Source organism: Anastrepha ludens, chromosome Y, assembly GCF_028408465.1.
Source record: "Anastrepha ludens isolate Willacy chromosome Y, idAnaLude1.1, whole genome shotgun sequence".
NCBI lineage: Eukaryota > Metazoa > Arthropoda > Insecta > Diptera > Tephritidae > Anastrepha > Anastrepha ludens.
The window spans coordinates 90,748-114,445 of record NC_071504.1 but is presented as its reverse complement, the minus strand read 5'-3'; positions in this window follow the sequence as shown (position 1 = coordinate 114,445).

Genomic DNA, 23,698 nt, shown 5'->3' with positions numbered 1-23,698 from the left:
CTAGGCACGAAAAATTATGAAAATCGAATGTAAAACAACCAAACCGTCAAATTCCGAGTGAGCCGAAAAACCTCCTAGTCCAAGGCTGCTTTGGCTATAAGTGATATCACCATAACTTTTTTGGAAAAATTCCTATAACTCACTTCTCTTTACTCCGATCAGCCTGAAATTGCAGGACGTTGCTGGAAAGGTATTGTGCTTTCTAGGCACGAAAAATTATGAAAATGGAATGTAAAACAACCAAACTGTCAATTCCGAGTGAGCCGAAAAACCTCCTAGTCCAAGGCTGCTTTGGCTATTAGTGATATCACCATAACTTTTTAGTAAAATTCCTATAACTCACTTCTCTCTATTCCGATCAGCCTGAAATTTCGGAAGGTTGCTGCAAAGGCACTGTGCTTTCTAGGCACGAAAAATTATGAAAATCGAAAGTAAAACAACCAAGCTGTCAAATTCCGAGTGAGCCGAAAAACCTCCTAGTGCAAGGCTGCTTTGGCTATAAGTGATATCACCATAACTTTTTAGTAAAATTCCTATAACTCACTTCTGTTTACTCCGATCAGCGTGACATTTCAGGAGGTTGCTGCACAGGCACTGTGCTTTCTAGCTACGAAAAATTATGAAAATCGAATGTAAAACAACCAAACTGTCAAATTCCGAGTGAGCCGAAAAACCTCCTGGTCCAAGGCTGCTTTGGCTATAAGTGATATCACCATAACTTTTTAGTAAAATTCCTATAACTCACTTCTCTTTACCCCGATCAGCGTGACATTTCGGGAGGTTGCTGCACAGGCACTGTGCTTTCTAGCTACGAAAAATTATGAAAATCGAATGTAAAACAACCAAACTGTCAAATTCCGAGTGAGCCGAAAAACCTCCTAGTCCAAGGCTGCTTTGGCTATAAGTGATATCACCATAACTTTTTAGTAAAATTCCTATAACTCACTTCTCTCTATTCCGATCAGCGTGACATTCCGGGAGGTTGCTGCAAAGGTATTGTGCTTTCTAGGCACGAAAAATTATGAAAATCGAATGTAAAACAACCAAACTGTCAAATTCCGAGTGAGCCGAAAAACCTACTAGTCCAAGGCTGCTTTGGCTATAAGTGATATCACCATAACTTTTTAGTAAAATTTCTATAACTCACTTCTCTTTACTCCGATCAGCGTGAAATTACAGGAGGTAGCTGCAAAGGCATTGTGCTTTCTAGGCACGAAAAATTATGAAAATCGAAAGTAAAACAACCAAACTGTCAAATTCCGAGTGAGCCGAAAAACCTCCTAGTCCAAGGTTGCTTTGGCTATAAGTGATATCACCATAACTTTTTAGTAAAATTCCTATAACTCACTTTTCTTTACTCCAATAAGCCTGAAATTGCGGGAGGTTGCTGCAAAGGTATTGTGCTTTCTAGGCACGAACAATTATGAAAATCGAAAGCAAAACAACCAAACTGTCAAATTCCGAGTGAGCCGAAAAACCTCCTAGTCCAAGGCTGCTTTGGCTATAAGTGATATCACCATAACTTTTTAGTAAAATTCCTATAACTCACTTCTCTTTACTCCGATCAGCGTGAAATTACAGGAGGTTGCTGCAAAGGTATTGTGCTTTCTAGGCACGAACAATTATGAAAATCGAAAGCAAAACAACCAAACTGTCAAATTCCGAGTGAGCCGAAAAACCTCCTAGTCCAAGGCTGCTTTGGCTATAAGTGATATCACCATAACTTTTTAGTAAAATTCCTATAACTCACTTCTCTTTACTCCGATCAGCGTGACATTTCGGGAGGTTGCTGCAAAGGTATTGTGCTTTCTAGGCACGAACAATTATGAAAATCGAAAGCAAAACAACCAAACTGTCAAACTCCGAGTGAGCCGAAAAACCTCCTAGTCCAAGGCTGCTTTGGCTATAAGTGATATCACCATAACTTTTTAGTAAAATTCCTATAACTCACTTCTCTCTATTCCGATCAGCCTGAAATTGCAGGACGTTGCTGCAAAGGCACTGCGCTTTCCAGGCACGAAAAATTATGAAAATCGAAAGTAAAACAACCAAGCTGTCAAATTCCGAGTGAGCCGAAAAACCTCCTAGTGCAAGGCTGCTTTGGCTATAAGTGATATCACCATAACTTTTTAGTAAAATTCCTATAACTCACTTCTGTTTACTCCGATCAGCGTGACATTTCGGGAGGTTGCTGCAAAGGTATTGTGCTTTCTAGGCACGAACAATTATGGAAATCGAATGCAAAACAACCAAACTGTCAAATTCCGAGTGAGTCGAAAAACCTCCTAGTCCAAGGCTGCTTTGGCTATAAATGATATCACCATAACTTTTTAGTAAAATTCCTATAACTCACTTCTCTTTACTCCAATAAGCGTGAAATTTCGGGAGGTTGCTGCAAAGGTATTGTGCTTTCTAGGCACGAAAAATTATGAAAATCGAAAGTAAAACAACCAAACCGTCAAATTCCGAGTGAGCCGAAAAACCTCCTAGTCCAAGGCTGCTTTGGCTATAAGTGATATCACCATAACTTTTTTGGAAAAATTCCTATAACTCACTTCTCTTTACTCCGATCAGCGTGAAATTGCAGGACGTTGCTGGAAAGGTATTGTGCTTTCTAGGCACGAAAAATTATGAAAATGGAATGTAAAACAACCAAACTGTCAATTCCGAGTGAGCCGAAAAACCTCCTAGTCCAAGGCTGCTTTGGCTATTAGTGATATCACCATAACTTTTTAGTAAAATTCCTATAACTCACTTCTCTCTATTCCGATCAGCCTGAAATTTCGGAAGGTTGCTGCAAAGGCACTGTGCTTTCTAGGCACGAAAAATTATGAAAATCGAAGGTAAAACAACCAAGCTGTCAAATTCCGAGTGAGCCGAAAAACCTCCTAGTGCAAGGCTGCTTTGGCTATAAGTGATATCACCATAACTTTTTAGTAAAATTCCTATAACTCACTTCTCTTTACTCCGATCAGCGTGACATTTCGGGAGGTTGCTGCAAAGGTATTGTGCTTTCTAGGCACGAAAAATTATGAAAATCGAAAGTAAAACAACCAAACCGTCGAATTCCGAGTGAGCCGAAAAACCTCCTAGTCCAAGGCTGCTTTGGCTATAAGTGATATCACCATAACTTTTTTGGAAAAATTCCTATAACTCACTTCTCTTTACTCCGATCAGCCTGAAATTGCAGGACGTTGCTGGAAAGGTATTGTGCTTTCTAGGCACGAAAAATTATGAAAATGGAATGTAAAACAACCAAACTGTCAATTCCGAGTGAGCCGAAAAACCTCCTAGTCCAAGGCTGCTTTGGCTATTAGTGATATCACCATAACTTTTTAGTAAAATTCCTATAACTCACTTCTCTTTACTCCGATCAGCCTGAAATTGCAGGACGTTGCTGGAAAGGTATTGTGCTTTCTAGGCACGAAAAATTATGAAAATGGAATGTAAAACAACCAAACTGTCAATTCCGAGTGAGCCGAAAAACCTCCTAGTCCAAGGCTGCTTTGGCTATTAGTGATATCACCATAACTTTTTAGTAAAATTCCTATAACTCACTTCTCTCTATTCCGATCAGCCTGAAATTTCGGAAGGTTGCTGCAAAGGCACTGTGCTTTCTAGGCACGAAAAATTATCAAAATCGAATCTAAAACAACCAAGCTGTCAAATTCCGAGTGAGCCGAAACACCTCCTAGTCCAAGGCTGCTTTGGCTATAAGTGATATCACCATAACTTTTTAGTAAAATTCCTATAACTCACTTCTCTTTACCCCGATCAGCGTGAGATTTCGGGAGGTTGCTGCACAGGCACTGTGCTTTCTAGCTACGAAAAATTATGAAAATCGAATGTAAAACAACCAAACTGTCAAATTCCGAGTGAGCCGAAAAACCTCCTAGTCCAAGGCTGCTTTGGCTATAAGTGATATCACCATAACTTTTTAGTAAAATTCCTATAACTCACTTCTCTCTATTCCGATCAGCGTGACATTTCGGGAGGTTGCTGCAAAGGTATTGTGCTTTCTAGGCACGAACAATTATGGAAATCGAATGCAAAACAACCAAACTGTCAAATTCCGAGTGAGTCGAAAAACCTCCTAGTCCAAGGCTGCTTTGGCTATAAATGATATCACCATAACTTTTTAGTAAAATTCCTATAACTCACTTCTCTCTATTCCGATCAGCCTGAAATTTCGGAAGGTTGCTGCAAAGGCACTGTGCTTTCTAGGCACGAAAAATTATGAAAATCGAAAGTAAAACAACCAAACCGTCGAATTCCGAGTGAGCCGAAAAACCTCCTAGTCCAAGGCTGCTTTGGCTATAAGTGATATCACCATAACTTTTTTGGAAAAATTCCTATAACTCACTTCTCTTTACTCCGATCAGCCTGAAATTGCAGGACGTTGGTGGAAAGGTATTGTGCTTTCTAGGCACGAAAAATTATGAAAATGGAATGTAAAACAACCAAACTGTCAATTCCGAGTGAGCCGAAAAACCTCCTAGTCCAAGGCTGCTTTGGCTATTAGTGATATCACCATAACTTTTTAGTAAAATTCCTATAACTCACTTCTCTCTATTCCGATCAGCCTGAAATTTCGGAAGGTTGCTGCAAAGGCACTGTGCTTTCTAGGCACGAAAAATTATGAAAATCGAAAGTAAAACAACCAAGCTGTCAAATTCCGAGTGAGCCGAAAAACCTCCTAGTGCAAGGCTGCTTTGGCTATAAGTGATATCACCATAACTTTTTAGTAAAATTCCTATAACTCACTTCTCTTTACTCCGATCAGCGTGACATTTCGGGAGGTTGCTGCACAGGCACTGTGCTTTCTAGCTACGAAAAATTATGAAAATCGAATGTAAAACAACCAAACTGTCAAATTCCGAGTGAGCCGAAAAACCTCCTAGTCCAAGGCTGCTTTGGCTATAAATGATATCACCATAACTTTTTAGTAAAATTCCTATAACTCGCTTCTCTTTACCCCGATCAGCGTGACATTTCGGGAGGTTGCTGCAAAGGCACTGTGCTTTCTAGGCACGAAAAATTATCAAAATCGAATCTAAAACAACCAAGCTGTCAAATTCCGAGTGAGCCGAAACACCTCCTAGTCCAAGGCTGCTTTGGCTATAAGTGATATCACCATAACTTTTTAGTAAAATTCCTATAACTCACTTCTCTTTACCCCGATCAGCGTGACATTTCGGGAGGTTGCTGCACAGGCACTGTGCTTTCTAGCTACGAAAAATTATGAAAATCGAATGTAAAACAACCAAACTGTCAAATTCCGAGTGAGCCGTAAAACCTCCTAGTCCAAGGCTGCTTTGGCTATAAGTGATATCACCATAACTTTTTAGTAAAATTCCTATAACTCACTTCTCTCTATTCCGATCAGCGTGACATTCCGGGAGGTTGCTGCAAAGGTATTGTGCTTTCTAGGCACGAAAAATTATGAAAATCGAATGTAAAACAACCAAACTGTCAAATTCCGAGTGAGCCGAAAAACCTCCTAGTCCAAGGTTGCTTTGGCTATAAGTGATATCACCATAACTTTTTAGTAAAATTCCTATAACTCACTTCTCTTTACTCCAATAAGCCTGAAATTGCGGGAGGTTGCTGCAAAGGTATTGTGCTTTCTAGGCACGAACAATTATGAAAATGGAATGTAAAACAACCAAACTGTCAAATTCCGAGTGAGCCGAAAAACCTCCTAGTCCAAGGCTGCTTTGGCTGTAAGTGATATCACCATAACTTTTTAGTAAAATTCCTATAACTCACTTCTCTTTACTCCGATCAGCGTGAAATTACAGGAGGTTGCTGCAAAGGTATTGTGCTTTCTAGGCACGAACAATTATGAAAATCGAAAGCAAAACAACCAAACTGTCAAATTCCGAGTGAGCCGAAAAACCTCCTAGTCCAAGGCTGCTTTGGCTATAAGTGATATCACCATAACTTTTTAGTAAAATTCCTATAACTCACTTCTCTTTACTCCGATCAGCGTGACATTTCGGGAGGTTGCTGCAAAGGTATTGTGCTTTCTAGGCAATAACAATTATGAAAATCGAAAGCAAAACAACCAAACTGTCAAATTCCGAGTGAGCCGAAAAACCTCCTAGTCCAAGGCTGCTTTGGCTATAAGTGATATCACCATAACTTTTTAGTAAAATTCCTATAACTCACTTCTCTCTATTCCGATCAGCCTGAAATTGCAGGACGTTGCTGCAAAGGCACTGTGCTTTCTAGGCACGAAAAATTATGAAAATCGAAAGTAAAACAACCAAACTGTCAAATTCCGAGTGAGCCGAAAAACCTCCTAGTGCAAGGCTGCTTTGGCTATAAGTGATATCACCATAACTTTTTAGTAAAATTCCTATAACTCACTTCTGTTTACTCCAATAAGCGTGAAATTTCGGGAGGTTGCTGCAAAGGTATTGTGCTTTCTAGGCACGAACAATTATGGAAATCGAATGCAAAACAACCAAACTGTCAAATTCCGAGTGAGCCGAAAAACCTCCTAGTCCAAGGCTGCTTTGGCTATAAGTGATATCACCATAACTTTTTAGTAAAATTCCTATAACTCACTTCTCTCTATTCCGATCAGCGTGACATTCCGGGAGGTTGCTGCAAAGGTATTGTGCTTTCTAGGCACGAAAAATTATGAAAATCGAATGTAAAACAACCAAACTGTCAAATTCCGAGTGAGTCGAAAAACCTCCTAGTCCAAGGCTGCTTTGGCTATAAATGATATCACCATAACTTTTTAGTAAAATTCCTATAACTCACTTCTCTTTACTCCAATAAGCGTGAAATTTCGGGAGGTTGCTGCAAAGGTATTGTGCTTTCTAGGCACGAACAATTATGGAAATCGAATGCAAAACAACCAAACTGTCAAATTCCGAGTGAGTCGAAAAACCTCCTAGTCCAAGGCTGCTTTGGCTATAAATGATATCACCATAACTTTTTAGTAAAATTCCTATAACTCACTTCTCTTTACTAGAATAAGCGTGAAATTTCGGGAGGTTGCTGCAAAGGTATTGTGCTTTCTAGGCACGAAAAATTATGAAAATCGAAAGTAAAACAACCAAACCGTCAAATTCCGAGTGAGCCGAAAAACCTCCTAGTCCAAGGCTGCTTTGGCTGTAAGTGATATCACCATAACTTTTTTGGAAAAATTCCTATAACTCACTTCTCTTTACTCCGATCAGCCTGAAATTGCAGGACGTTGCTGGAAAGGTATTGTGCTTTCTAGGCACGAAAAATTATGAAAATGGAATGTAAAACAACCAAACTGTCAATTCCGAGTGAGCCGAAAAACCTCCTAGTCCAAGGCTGCTTTGGCTATTAGTGATATCACCATAACTTTTTAGTAAAATTCCTATAACTCACTTCTCTCTATTCCGATCAGCCTGAAATTTCGGAAGGTTGCTGCAAAGGCACTGTGCTTTCTAGGCACGAAAAATTATGAAAATCGAAGGTAAACCAACCAAGCTGTCAAATTCCGAGTGAGCCGAAAAACCTCCTAGTGCAAGGCTGCTTTGGCTATAAGTGATATCACCATAACTTTTTAGTAAAATTCCTATAACTCACTTCTCTTTACTCCGATCAGCGTGACATTTCGGGAGGTTGCGGCAAAGGTATTGTGCTTTCTAGGCACGAAAAATTATGAAAATCGAAAGTAAAACAACCAAACCGTCGAATTCCGAGTGAGCCGAAAAACCTCCTAGTCCAAGGCTGCTTTGGCTATAAGTGATATCACCATAACTTTTTTGGAAAAATTCCTATAACTCACTTCTCTTTACTCCGATCAGCCTGAAATTGCAGGACGTTGCTGGAAAGGTATTGTGCTTTCTAGGCACGAAAAATTATGAAAATGGAATGTAAAACAACCAAACTGTCAATTCCGAGTGAGCCGAAAAACCTCCTAGTCCAAGGCTGCTTTGGCTATTAGTGATATCACCATAACTTTTTAGTAAAATTCCTATAACTCACTTCTCTTTACTCCGATCAGCCTGAAATTGCAGGACGTTGCTGGAAAGGTATTGTGCTTTCTAGGCACGAAAAATTATGAAAATGGAATGTAAAACAACCAAACTGTCAATTCCGAGTGAGCCGAAAAACCTCCTAGTCCAAGGCTGCTTTGGCTATTAGTGATATCACCATAACTTTTTAGTAAAATTCCTATAACTCACTTCTCTCTATTCCGATCAGCCTGAAATTTCGGAAGGTTGCTGCAAAGGCACTGTGCTTTCTAGGCACGAAAAATTATCAAAATCGAATGTAAAACAACCAAGCTGTCAAATTCCGAGTGAGCCGAAAAACCTCCTAGTGCAAGGCTGCTTTGGCTATAAGTGATATCACCATAACTTTTTAGTAAAATTCCTATAACTCACTTCTCTTTACTAGAATAAGCGTGACATTTCGGGAGGTTGCGGCAAAGGTATTGTGCTTTCTAGGCACGAAAAATTATGAAAATCGAAAGTAAAACAACCAAACCGTCGAATTCCGAGTGAGCCGAAAAACCTCCTAGTCCAAGGCTGCTTTGGCTATAAGTGATATCACCATAACTTTTTTGGAAAAATTCCTATAACTCACTTCTCTTTACTCCGATCAGCCTGAAATTGCAGGACGTTGCTGGAAAGGTATTGTGCTTTCTAGGCACGAAAAATTATGAAAATGGAATGTAAAACAACCAAACTGTCAATTCCGAGTGAGCCGAAAAACCTCCTAGTCCAAGGCTGCTTTGGCTATTAGTGATATCACCATAACTTTTTAGTAAAATTCCTATAACTCACTTCTCTCTATTCCGATCAGCCTGAAATTTCGGAAGGTTGCTGCAAAGGCACTGTGCTTTCTAGGCACGAAAAATTATGAAAATCGAATGTAAAACAACCAAGCTGTCAAATTCCGAGTGAGCCGAAAAACCTCCTAGTGCAAGGCTGCTTTGGCTATAAGTGATATCACCATAACTTTTTAGTAAAATTCCTATAACTCACTTCTCTTTACTCCGATCAGCGTGACATTTCGGGAGGTTGCTGCACAGGCACTGTGCTTTCTAGCTACGAAAAATTATGAAAATCGAAAGTAAAACAACCAAACTGTCAAATTCCGAGTGAGCCGAAAAACCTCCTAGTCCAAGGCTGCTTTGGCTATAAATGATATCACCATAACTTTTTAGTAAAATTCCTATAACTCACTTCTCTTTACCCCGATCAGCGTGACATTTCGGGAGGTTGCTGCAAAGGCACTGTGCTTTCTAGGCACGAAAAATTATCAAAATCGAATCTAAAACAACCAAGCTGTCAAATTCCGAGTGAGCCGAAACACCTCCTAGTCCAAGGCTGCTTTGGCTATAAGTGATATCACCATAACTTTTTAGTAAAATTCCTATAACTCACTTCTCTTTACCCCGATCAGCGTGACATTTCGGGAGGTTGCTGCACAGGCACTGTGCTTTCTAGCTACGAAAAATTATGAAAATCGAATGTAAAACAACCAAACTGTCAAATTCCGAGTGAGCAAAAAACCTCCTAGTCCAAGGTTGCTTTGGCTATAAGTGATATCACCATAACTTTTTAGTAAAATTCCTATAACTCACTTCTCTCTATTCCGATCAGCGTGACATTCCGGGAGGTTGCTGCAAAGGTATTGTGCTTTCTAGGCACGAAAAATTATGAAAATCGAATGTAAAACAACCAAACCGTCAAATTCCGAGTGAGCCGAAAAACCTACTAGTCCAAGGCTGCTTTGGCTATAAGTGATATCACCATAACTTTTTAGTAAAATTTCTATAACTCACTTCTCTTTACTCCGATCAGCGTGAAATTACAGGAAGTAGCTGCAAAGGCATTGTGCTTTCTAGGCACGAAAAATTATGAAAATCGAATGTAAAACAACCAAACTGTCAAATTCCGAGTGAGCAAAAAACCTCCTAGTCCAAGGTTGCTTTGGCTATAAGTGATATCACCATAACTTTTTAGTAAAATTCCTATAACTCACTTCTCTTTACTCCAATAAGCCTGAAATTGCGGGAGGTTGCTGCAAAGGTATTGTGCTTTCTAGGCACGAACAATTATGAAAATCGAAAGCAAAACAACCAAACTGTCAAATTCCGAGTGAGCCGAAAAACCTCCTAGTCCAAGGCTGCTTTGGCTATAAGTGATATCACCATAACTTTTTAGTAAAATTCCTATAACTCACTTCTCTTTACTCCGATCAGCGTGAAATTACAGGAGGTTGCTGCAAAGGTATTGTGCTTTCTAGGCACGAACAATTATGAAAATCGAAAGCAAAACAACCAAACTGTCAAATTCCGAGTGAGCCGAAAAACCTCCTAGTCCAAGGCTGCTTTGGCTATAAGTGATATCACCATAACTTTTTAGTAAAATTCCTATAACTCACTTCTCTTTACTCCGATCAGCGTGACATTTCGGGAGGTTGCTGCAAAGGTATTGTGCTTTCTAGGCACGAACAATTATGAAAATCGAAAGCAAAACAACCAAACTGTCAAATTCCGAGTGAGCCGAAAAACCTCCTAGTCCAAGGCTGCTTTGGCTATAAGTGATATCACCATAACTTTTTAGTAAAATTCCTATAACTCACTTCTCTCTATTCCGATCAGCCTGAAATTGCAGGACGTTGCTGCAAAGGCACTGTGCTTTCTAGGCACGAAAAATTATGAAAATCGAAAGTAAAACAACCAAGCTGTCAAATTCTGAGTGAGCCGAAAAACCTCCTAGTGCAAGGCTGCTTTGGCTATAAGTGATATCACCATAACTTTTTAGTAAAATTCCTATAACTCACTTCTGTTTACTCCGATCAGCGTGACATTTCGGGAGGTTGCTGCAAAGGTATTGTGCTTTCTAGGCACGAACAATTATGAAAATCGAAAGCAAAACAACCAAACTGTCAAATTCCGAGTGAGCCGAAAAACCTCCTAGTCCAAGGCTGCTTTGGCTATAAGTGATATCACCATAACTTTTTAGTAAAATTCCTATAACTCACTTCTCTCTATTCCGATCAGCCTGAAATTGCAGGACGTTGCTGCAAAGGCACTGTGCTTTCTAGGCACGAAAAATTATGAAAATCGAAAGTAAAACAACCAAGCTGTCAAATTCCGAGTGAGCCGAAAAACCTCCTAGTGCAAGGCTGCTTTGGCTATAAGTGATATCACCATAACTTTTTAGTAAAATTCCTATAACTCACTTCTGTTTACTCCGATCAGCGTGACATTTCGGGAGGTTGCTGCAAAGGTATTGTGCTTTCTAGGCACGAACAATTATGGAAATCGAATGCAAAACAACCAAACTGTCAAATTCCGAGTGAGCCGAAAAACCTCCTAGTCCAAGGCTGCTTTGGCTATTAGTGATATCACCATAACTTTTTGGAAAAATTCCTATAACTCACTTCTCTTTACTCCGATCAGCCTGAAATTGCAGGACGTTGCTGCAAAGGCACTGTGCTTTCTAGGCACGAAAAATTATGAAAATCGAATGTAAAACAACCAAGCTGTCAAATTCCGAGTGAGCCGAAAAACCTCCTAGTGCAAGGCTGCTTTGGCTATAAGTGATATCACCATAACTTTTTAGTAAAATTCCTATAACTCACTTCTCTTTACTCCGATCAGCGTGACATTTCGGGAGGTTGCGGCAAAGGTATTGTGCTTTCTAGGCACGAAAAATTATGAAAATCGAAAGTAAAACAACCAAACCGTCGAATTCCGAGTGAGCCGAAAAACCTCCTAGTCCAAGGCTGCTTTGGCTATAAGTGATATCACCATAACTTTTTTGGAAAAATTCCTATAACTCACTTCTCTTTACTCCGATCAGCCTGAAATTACATTACGTTGCTGGAAAGGTATTGTGCTTTCTAGGCACGAAAAATTATGAAAATGGAATGTAAAACAACCAAACTGTCAATTCCGAGTGAGCCGAAAAACCTCCTAGTCCAAGGCTGCTTTGGCTATTAGTGATATCACCATAACTTTTTAGTAAAATTCCTTTAACTCACTTCTCTCTACTCCGATCAGCCTGAAATTTCGGAAGGTTGCTGCAAAGGCACTGTGCTTTCTAGGCACGAAAAATTATGAAAATCGAAAGTAAAACAACCAAGCTGTCAAATTCCGAGTGAGCCGAAAAACCTCCTAGTGCAAGGCTGCTTTGGCTATAAGTGATATCACCATAACTTTTTAGTAAAATTCCTATAACTCACTTCTCTTTACTCCGATCAGCGTGACATTTCGGGAGGTTGCTGCACAGGCACTGTGCTTTCTAGCTACGAAAAATTATGAAAATCGAAAGTAAAACAACCAAACTGTCAAATTCCGAGTGAGCCGAAAAACCTCCTAGTCCAAGGCTGCTTTGGCTATAAATGATATCACCATAACTTTTTAGTAAAATTCCTATAACTCACTTCTCTTTACCCCGATCAGCGTGACATTTCGGGAGGTTGCTGCAAAGGCACTGTGCTTTCTAGGCACGAAAAATTATCAAAATCGAATCTAAAACAACCAAGCTGTCAAATTCCGAGTGAGCCGAAACACCTCCTAGTCCAAGGCTGCTTTGGCTATAAGTGATATCACCATAACTTTTTAGTAAAATTCCTATAACTCACTTCTCTTTACCCCGATCAGCGTGACATTTCGGGAGGTTGCTGCACAGGCACTGTGCTTTCTAGCTACGAAAAATTATGAAAATCGAATGTAAAACAACCAAACTGTCAAATTCCGAGTGAGCCGAAAAACCTCCTAGTCCAAGGCTGCTTTGGCTATAAGTGATATCACCATAACTTTTTAGTAAAATTCCTATAACTCACTTCTCTCTATTCCGATCAGCGTGACATTCCGGGAGGTTGCTGCAAAGGTATTGTGCTTTCTAGGCACGAAAAATTATGAAAATCGAATGTAAAACAACCAAACCGTCAAATTCCGAGTGAGCCGAAAAACCTACTAGTCCAAGGCTGCTTTGGCTATAAGTGATATCACCATAACTTTTTAGTAAAATTTCTATAACTCACTTCTCTTTACTCCGATCAGCGTGAAATTACAGGAGGTAGCTGCAAAGGCATTGTGCTTTCTAGGCACGAAAAATTATGAAAATCGAATGTAAAACAACCAAACTGTCAAATTCCGAGTGAGCAAAAAACCTCCTAGTCCAAGGTTGCTTTGGCTATAAGTGATATCACCATAACTTTTTAGTAAAATTCCTATAACTCACTTCTCTTTACTCCAATAAGCCTGAAATTGCGGGAGGTTGCTGCAAAGGTATTGTGCTTTCTAGGCACGAACAATTATGAAAATCGAAAGCAAAACAACCAAACTGTCAAATTCCGAGTGAGCCGAAAAACCTCCTAGTCCAAGGCTGCTTTGGCTATAAGTGATATCACCATAACTTTTTAGTAAAATTCCTATAACTCACTTCTCTTTACTCCGATCAGCGTGAAATTACAGGAGGTTGCTGCAAAGGTATTGTGCTTTCTAGGCACGAACAATTATGAAAATCGAAAGCAAAACAACCAAACTGTCAAATTCCGAGTGAGCCGAAAAACCTCCTAGTCCAAGGCTGCTTTGGCTATAAGTGATATCACCATAACTTTTTAGTAAAATTCCTATAACTCACTTCTCTTTACTCCGATCAGCGTGACATTTCGGGAGGTTGCTGCAAAGGTATTGTGCTTTCTAGGCACGAACAATTATGAAAATCGAAAGCAAAACAACCAAACTGTCAAATTCCGAGTGAGCCGAAAAACCTCCTAGTCCAAGGCTGCTTTGGCTATAAGTGATATCACCATAACTTTTTAGTAAAATTCCTATAACTCACTTCTCTCTATTCCGATCAGCCTGAAATTGCAGGACGTTGCTGCAAAGGCACTGTGCTTTCTAGGCACGAAAAATTATGAAAATCGAAAGTAAAACAACCAAGCTGTCAAATTCCGAGTGAGCCGAAAAACCTCCTAGTGCAAGGCTGCTTTGGCTATAAGTGATATCACCATAACTTTTTAGTAAAATTCCTATAACTCACTTCTGTTTACTCCGATCAGCGTGACATTTCGGGAGGTTGCTGCAAAGGTATTGTGCTTTCTAGGCACGAACAATTATGGAAATCGAATGCAAAACAACCAAACTGTCAAATTCCGAGTGAGTCGAAAAACCTCCTAGTCCAAGGCTGCTTTGGCTATAAATGATATCACCATAACTTTTTAGTAAAATTCCTATAACTCACTTCTCTTTACTCCAATAAGCGTGAAATTTCGGGAGGTTGCTGCAAAGGTATTGTGCTTTCTAGGCACGAACAATTATGGAAATCGAATGCAAAACAACCAAACTGTCAAATTCCGAGTGAGTCGAAAAACCTCCTAGTCCAAGGCTGCTTTGGCTATAAATGATATCACCATAACTTTTTAGTAAAATTCCTATAACTCACTTCTCTTTACTCCAATAAGCGTGAAATTTCGGGAGGTTGCTGCAAAGGTATTGTGCTTTCTAGGCACGAAAAATTATGAAAATCGAAAATAAAACAACCAAACCGTCAAATTCCGAGTGAGCCGAAAAACCTCCTAGTCCAAGGCTGCTTTGGCTATAAGTGATATCACCATAACTTTTTTGGAAAAATTCCTATAACTCACTTCTCTTTACTCCGATCAGCCTGAAATTGCAGGACGTTGCTGGAAAGGTATTGTGCTTTCTAGGCACGAAAAATTATGAAAATGGAATGTAAAACAACCAAACTGTCAATTCCGAGTGAGCCGAAAAACCTCCTAGTCCAAGGCTGCTTTGGCTATTAGTGATATCACCATAACTTTTTGGTAAAATTCCTATAACTCACTTCTCTCTATTCCGATCAGATTGAAATTTCGGAAGTTTGCTGCAAAGGCACTGTGCTTTCTAGGCACGAAAAATTATGAAAATCGAAGGTAAAACAACCAAGCTGTCAAATTCCGAGTGAGCCGAAAAACCTCCTAGTGCAAGGCTGCTTTGGCTATAAGTGATATCACCATAACTTTTTAGTAAAATTCCTATAACTCACTTCTCTTTACTCCGATCAGCGTGACATTTCGGGAGGTTGCTGCAAAGGTATTGTGCTTTCTAGGCACGAAAAATTATGAAAATCGAAAGTAAAACAACCAAACCGTCGAATTCCGAGTGAGCCGAAAAACCTCCTAGTCCAAGGCTGCTTTGGCTATAAGTGATATCACCATAACTTTTTAGTAAAATTCCTATAACTCACTTCTGTTTACTCCGATCAGCGTGACATTTCGGGAGGTTGCTGCAAAGGTATTGTGCTTTCTAGGCACGAACAATTATGGAAATCGAATGCAAAACAACCAAACTGTCAAATTCCGAGTGAGTCGAAAAACCTCCTAGTCCAAGGCTGCTTTGGCTATAAGTGATATCACCATAACTTTTTTGGAAAAATTCCTATAACTCACTTCTCTTTACTCCGATCAGCCTGAAATTGCAGGACGTTGCTGGAAAGGTATTGTGCTTTCTAGGCACGAAAAATTATGAAAATGGAATGTAAAACAACCAAACTGTCAATTCCGAGTGAGCCGAAAAACCTCCTAGTCCAAGGCTGCTTTGGCTATAAGTGATATCACCATAACTTTTTAGTAAAATTCCTATAACTCACTTCTGTTTACTCCGATCAGCGTGACATTTCGGGAGGTTGCTGCAAAGGTATTGTGCTTTCTAGGCACGAACAATTATGGAAATCGAATGCAAAACAACCAAACTGTCAAATTCCGAGTGAGTCGAAAAACCTCCTAGTCCAAGGCTGCTTTGGCTATAAGTGATATCACCATAACTTTTTTGGAAAAATTCCTATAACTCACTTCTCTTTACTCCGATCAGCCTGAAATTGCAGGACGTTGCTGGAAAGGTATTGTGCTTTCTAGGCACGAAAAATTATGAAAATGGAATGTAAAACAACCAAACTGTCAATTCCGAGTGAGCCGAAAAACCTCCTAGTCCAAGGCTGCTTTGGCTATAAATGATATCACCATAACTTTTTAGTAAAATTCCTATAACTCACTTCTCTTTACTCCAATAAGTGTGAAATTTCGGGAGGTTGCTGCAAAGGCATTGTGCTTTCTAGGCACGAAAAATTATCAAAATCGAATCTAAAACAACCAAGCTGTCAAATTCCGAGTGAGCCGAAACACCTCCTAGTCCAAGGCTGCTTTGGCTATAAGTGATATCACCATAACTTTTTAGTAAAATTCCTATAACTCACTTCTCTTTACCCCGATCAGCGTGACATCCCGGGAGGTTGCTGCAAAGGCACTGTGCTTTCTAGGCACGAAAAATTATGAAAATCGAATGTAAAACAACCAAACTGTCAAATTCCGAGTGAGCCGAAAAACCTCCTAGTCCAAGGCTGCTTTGGCTATAAGTGATATCACCATAACTTTTTAGTAAAATTTCTATAACTCACTTCTCTTTACTCCGATCAGCGTCAAATTACAGGAGGTAGCTGCAAAGGCATTGTGCTTTCTAGGCACGAAAAATTATGAAAATCGAATGTAAAACAACCAAACTGTCAAATTCCGAGTGAGCCGAAAAACCTCCTAGTCCAAGGTTGCTTTGGCTATAAGTGATATCACCATAACTTTTTAATAAAATTCCTATAACTCACTTCTCTTTACTCCAATAAGCCTGAAATTGCGGGAGGTTGCTGCAAAGGCACTGTGCTTTCTAGGCACGAACAATTATGAAAATCGAATGTAAAACAACCAAACTGTCAAATTCCGAGTGAGCCGAAAAACCTCCTAGTCCAAGGTTGCTTTGGCTATAAGTGATATCACCATAACTTTTTAGTAAAATTCCTATAACTCACTTCTCTTTACTCGGATAAGCCTGAAATTTCGGAAGGTTGCTGCAAAGGCACTGTGCTTTGAAGCTACTCAAAATTATGAAAATCGAATGTAAAACAACCAAACTGTCAATTCCGAGTGAGCCGAAAAACCTCCTAGTCCAAGGCTGCTTTGGCTATAAGTGATATCACCATAACTTTTTAGTAAAATTTCTATAACTCACTTCTCTTTACTCCGATCAGCGTGAAATTACAGGAGGTAGCTGCAAAGGCATTGTGCTTTCTAGGCACGAAAAATTATGAAAATCGAATGTAAAACAACCAAACTGTCAAATTCCGAGTGAGCCGAAAAACCTCCTAGTCCAAGGTTGCTTTGGCTATAAGTGATATCACCATAACTTTTTAATAAAATTCCTATAACTCACTTCTCTTTACTCCAATAAGCCTGAAATTGCGGGAGGTTGCTGCAAAGGTATTGTGCTTTCTAGGCACGAACAATTATGAAAATCGAAAGCAAAACAACCAAACTGTCAAATTCCGAGTGAGCCGAAAAACCTCCTAGTCCAAGGCTGCTTTGGCTATAAGTGATATCACCATAACTTTTTAGTAAAATTCCTATAACTCACTTCTCTTTACTCCGATCAGCGTGACATTTCGGGAGGTTGCTGCAAAGGTATTGTGCTTTCTAGGCAGAACAATTATGAAAATCGAAAGCAAAACAACCAAACTGTCAAATTCCGAGTGAGCCGAAAAACCTCCTAGTCCAAGGCTGCTTTGGCTATAAGTGATATCACCATAACTTTTTAGTAAAATTCCTATAACTCACTTCTCTCTATTCCGATCAGCCTGAAATTTCGGAAGGTTGCTGCAAAGGCGCTGTGCTTTCTAGGCACGAAAAATTATGAAAATCGAATCTAAAACAACCAAGCTGTCAAATTCCGAGTGAGTCGAAAAACCTCCTAGTCCAAGGCTGCTTTGGCTATAAGTGATATCACCATAACTTTTTAGTAAAATTCCTATAACTCACTTCTCTTTACTCCGATCAGCGTGACATTTCGGGAGGTTGCTGCAAAGGTATTGTGCTTTCTAGGCACGAACAATTATGGAAATCGAATGCAAAACAACCAAACTGTCAAATTCCGAGTGAGTCGAAAAACCTCCTAGTCCAAGGCTGCTTTGGCTATAAATGATATCACCATAACTTTTTAGTAAAATTCCTATAACTCACTTCTCTTTACTCCAATAAGCGTGAAATTTCGGGAGGTTGCTGCAAAGGTATTGTGCTTTCTAGGCACGAAAAATTATGAAAATCGAATGTAAAACAACCAAACCGTCAAATTCCGAGTGAGCCGAAAAACCTCCTAGTCCAAGGCTGCTTTGGCTATAAGTGATATCACCATAACTTTTTAGTAAAATTCCTATAACTCACTTCTCTTTACCCCGATCAGCGTGACATTCCGGGAGGTTGCTGGAAAGGTATTGTGCTTTCTAGGCACGAAAAATTATGAAAATCGAATCTAAAACAACCAAACTGTCAATTCCGAGTGAGCCGAAAAACCTCCTAGTCCAAGGCTGCTTTGGCTATAAATGATATCACCATAACTTTTTAGTAAAATTCCTATAACTCACTTCTCTTTACTCCAATAAGCCTGAAATTGCGGGAGGTTGCTGCAAAGGTATTGTGCTTTCTAGGCACGAACAATTATGAAAATCGAAAGCAAAACAACCAATCTGTCAAATTCCGAGTGAGCCGAAAAACCTCCTAGTCCAAGGCTGCTTTGGCTATAAGTGATATCACCATAACTTTTTAGTAAAATTCCTATAACTCACTTCTGTTTACTCCGATCAGCGTGAGATTTCGGGAGGTTGCTGCACAGGCACTGTGCTTTCTAGCTACGAAAAATTATGAAAATCGAATGTAAAACAACCAAACTGTCAAATTCCGAGTGAGCCGAAAAACCTCCTAGTCCAAGGCTGCTTTGGCTATAAATGATATCACCATAACTTTTTAGTAAAATTCCTATAACTCACTTCTCTTTACTCCAATAAGCGTGAAATTTCGGGAGGTTGCTGCAAAGGCACTGCGCTTTCTAGGCACGAAAAATTATCAAAATCGAATCTAAAACAACCAAGCTGTCAAATTCCGAGTGAGCCGAAACACCTCCTAGTCCAAGGCTGCTTTGGCTATAAGTGATATCACCATAACTTTTTAGTAAAATTCCTATAACTCACTTCTCTTTACCCCGATCAGCGTGACATTTCGGGAGGTTGCTGCACAGGCACTGTGCTTTCTAGCTACGAAAAATTATGAAAATCGAATGTAAAACAACCAAACTGTCAAATTCCGAGTGAGCCGAAAAACCTCCTAGTCCAAGGCTGCTTTGGCTATAAGTGATATCACCATAACTTTTTAGTAAAATTCCTATAACTCACTTCTCTCTATTCCGACCAGCGTGACATTCCGGGAGGTTGCTGCAAAGGTATTGTGCTTTCTAGGCACGAAAAATTATGAAAATCGAAAGTAAAACAACCAAACTGTCAAATTCCGAGTGAGCCGAAAAACCTACTAGTCCAAGGCTGCTTTGGCTATAAGTGATATCACCATAACTTTTTAGTAAAATTTCTATAACTCACTTCTCTTTACTCCGATCAGCGTGAAATTTCAGGAGGTAGCTGCAAAGGCATTGTGCTTTCTAGGCACGAAAAATTATGAAAATCGAATGTAAAACAACCAAACTGTCAAATTCCGAGTGAGCCGAAAAACCTCCTAGTCCAAGGTTGCTTTGGCTATAAGTGATATCACCATAACGTTTTAGTAAAATTCCTATAACTCACTTCTCTTTACTCCAATAAGCCTGAAATTGCGGGAGGTTGCTGCAAAGGTACTGTGCTTTCTAGGCACGAACAATTATGAAAATCGAAAGCAAAACAACCAAACTGTCAAATTCCGAGTGAGCCGAAAAACCTCCTAGTCCAAGGCTGCTTTGGCTATAAGTGATATCACCATAACTTTTTAGTAAAATTCCTATAACTCACTTCTCTTTACTCCGATCAGCGTGAAATTACAGGAGGTTGCTGCAAAGGTATTGTGCTTTCTAGGCACGAACAATTATGAAAATCGAAAGCAAAACAACCAAACTGTCAAATTCCGAGTGAGCCGAAAAACCTCCTAGTCCAAGGCTGCTTTGGCTATAAGTGATATCACCATAACTTTTTAGTAAAATTCCTATAACTCACTTCTCTTTACTCCGATCAGCGTGACATTTCGGGAGGTTGCTGCAAAGGTATTGTGCTTTCTAGGCACGAACAATTATGAAAATCGAAAGCAAAACAACCAAACTGTCAAATTCCGAGTGAGCCGAAAAACCTCCTAGTCCAAGGCTGCTTTGGCTATAAGTGATATCACCATAACTTTTTAGTAAAATTCCTATAACTCACTTCTCTCTATTCCGATCAGCCTGAAATTGCAGGACGTTGCTGCAAAGGCACTGTGCTTTCTAGGCACGAAAAATTATGAAAATCGAAAGTAAAACAACCAAGCTGTCAAATTCCGAGTGAGCCGAAAAACCTCCTAGTGCAAGGCTGCTTTGGCTATAAGTGATATCACCATAACTTTTTAGTAAAATTCCTATAACTCACTTCTGTTTACTCCGATCAGCGTGACATTTCGGGAGGTTGCTGCAAAGGTATTGTGCTTTCTAGGCACGAACAATTATGGAAATCGAATGCAAAACAACCAAACTGTCAAATTCCGAGTGAGTCGAAAAACCTCCTAGTCCAAGGCTGCTTTGGCTATAAATGATATCACCATAACTTTTTAGTAAAATTCCTATAACTCACTTCTCTTTACTCCAATAAGCGTGAAATTTCGGGAGGTTGCTGCAAAGGTATTGTGCTTTCTAGGCACGAACAATTATGGAAATCGAATGCAAAACAACCAAACTGTCAAATTCCGAGTGAGTCGAAAAACCTCCTAGTCCAAGGCTGCTTTGGCTATAAATGATATCACCATAACTTTTTAGTAAAATTCCTATAACTCACTTCTCTTTACTCGAATAAGCGTGAAATTTCGGAAGGTTGCTGCAAAGGTATTGTGCTTTCTAGGCACGAAAAATTATGAAAATCGAAAGTAAAACAACCAAACCGTCAAATTCCGAGTGAGCCGAAAAACCTCCTAGTCCAAGGCTGCTTTGGCTATAAGTGATATCACCATAACTTTCTTGGAAAAATTCCTATAACTCACTGCTCTTTACTCCGATCAGCCTGAAATTGCAGGACGTTGCTGGAAAGGTATTGTGCTTTCTAGGCACGAAAAATTATGAAAATGGAATGTAAAACAACCAAACTGTCAATTCCGAGTGAGCCGAAAAACCTCCTATTCCAAGGCTGCTTTGGCTATTAGTGATATCACCATAACTTTTTAGTAAAACTCCTATAACTCACTTCTCTCTATTCCGATCAGCCTGAAATTTCGGAAGGTTGCTGCAAAGGCACTGTGCTTTCTAGGCACGAAAAATTATGAAAATCGAAAGTAAAACAACCAAGCTGTCAAATTCCGAGTGAGCCGAAAAACCTCCTAGTGCAAGGCTGCTTTGGCTATAAGTGATATCACCATAACTTTTTAGTAAAATTCCTATAACTCACTTCTCTTTACTCCGATCAGTGTGACATTTCGGGAGGTTGCTGCAAAGGTATTGTGCTTTCTAGGCACGAAAAATTATGAAAATCGAAAGTAAAACAACCAAACCGTCAAATTCCGAGTGAGCCGAAAAACCTCCTAGTCCAAGGCTGCTTTGGCTATAAGTGATATCACCATAACTTTTTTGGAAAAATTCCTATAACTCACTTCTCTTTACTCCGATCAGCCTGAAATTGCAGGACGTTGCTGGAAAGGTATTGTGCTTTCTAGGCACGAAAAATTATGAAAATGGAATGTAAAACAACCAAACTGTCAATTCCGAGTGAGCCGAAAAACCTCCTAGTCCAAGGCTGCTTTGGCTATTAGTGATATCACCATAACTTTTTAGTAAAATTCCTATAACTCACTTCTCTCTATTCCGATCAGCCTGAAATTTCGGAAGGTTGCTGCAAAGGCACTGTGCTTTCTAGGCACGAAAAATTATCAAAATCGAATGTAAAACAACCAAACTGTCAAATTCCGAGTGAGCCGAAAAACCTCCTAGTCCAAGGTTGCTTTGGCTATAAGTGATATCACCATAACGTTTTAGTAAAATTCCTATAACTCACTTCTCTTTACTCCAATAAGCCTGAAATTGCGGGAGGTTGCTGCAAAGGTACTGTGCTTTCTAGGCACGAACAATTATGAAAATCGAAAGCAAAACAACCAAACTGTCAAATTCCGAGTGAGCCGAAAAACCTCCTAGTCCAAGGCTGCTTTGGCTATAAGTGATATCACCATAACTTTTTAGTAAAATTCCTATAACTCACTTCTCTTTACTCCGATCAGCGTGAAATTACAGGAGGTTGCTGCAAAGGTATTGTGCTTTCTAGGCACGAACAATTATGAAAATCGAAAGCAAAACAACCAAACTGTCAAATTCCGAGTGAGCCGAAAAACCTCCTAGTCCAAGGCTGCTTTGGCTATAAGTGATATCACCATAACTTTTTAGTAAAATTCCTATAACTCACTTCTCTTTACTCCGATCAGCGTGACATTTCGGGAGGTTGCTGCAAAGGTATTGTGCTTTCTAGGCACGAACAATTATGAAAATCGAAAGCAAAACAACCAAACTGTCAAATTCCGAGTGAGCCGAAAAACCTCCTAGTCCAAGGCTGCTTTGGCTATAAGTGATATCACCATAACTTTTTAGTAAAATTCCTATAACTCACTTCTCTCTATTCCGATCAGCCTGAAATTGCAGGACGTTGCTGCAAAGGCACTGTGCTTTCTAGGCACGAAAAATTATGAAAATCGAAAGTAAAACAACCAAGCTGTCAAATTCCGAGTGAGCCGAAAAACCTCCTAGTGCAAGGCTGCTTTGGCTATAAGTGATATCACCATAACTTTTTAGTAAAATTCCTATAACTCACTTCTGTTTACTCCGATCAGCGTGACATTTCGGGAGGTTGCTGCAAAGGTATTGTGCTTTCTAGGCACGAACAATTATGGAAATCGAATGCAAAACAACCAAACTGTCAAATTCCGAGTGAGTCGAAAAACCTCCTAGTCCAAGGCTGCTTTGGCTATAAATGATATCACCATAACTTTTTAGTAAAATTCCTATAACTCACTTCTCTTTACTCCAATAAGCGTGAAATTTCGGGAGGTTGCTGCAAAGGTATTGTGCTTTCTAGGCACGAACAATTATGGAAATCGAATGCAAAACAACCAAACTGTCAAATTCCGAGTGAGTCGAAAAACCTCCTAGTCCAAGGCTGCTTTGGCTATAAATGATATCACCATAACTTTTTAGTAAAATTCCTATAACTCACTTCTCTTTACTCGAATAAGCGTGAAATTTCGGAAGGTTGCTGCAAAGGTATTGTGCTTTCTAGGCACGAAAAATTATGAAAATCGAAATTAAAACAACCAAACCGTCAAATTCCGAGTGAGCCGAAAAACCTCCTAGTCCAAGGCTGCTTTGGCTATAAGTGATATCACCATAACTTTCTTGGAAAAATTCCTATAACTCACTTCTCTTTACTCCGATCAGCCTGAAATTGCAGGACGTTGCTGGAAAGGTATTGTGCTTTCTAGGCACGAAAAATTATGAAAATGGAATGTAAAACAACCAAACTGTCAATTCCGAGTGAGCCGAAAAACCTCCTATTCCAAGGCTGCTTTGGCTATTAGTGATATCACCATAACTTTTTAGTAAAATTCCTATAACTCACTTCTCTCTATTCCGATCAGCCTGAAATTTCGGAAGGTTGCTGCAAAG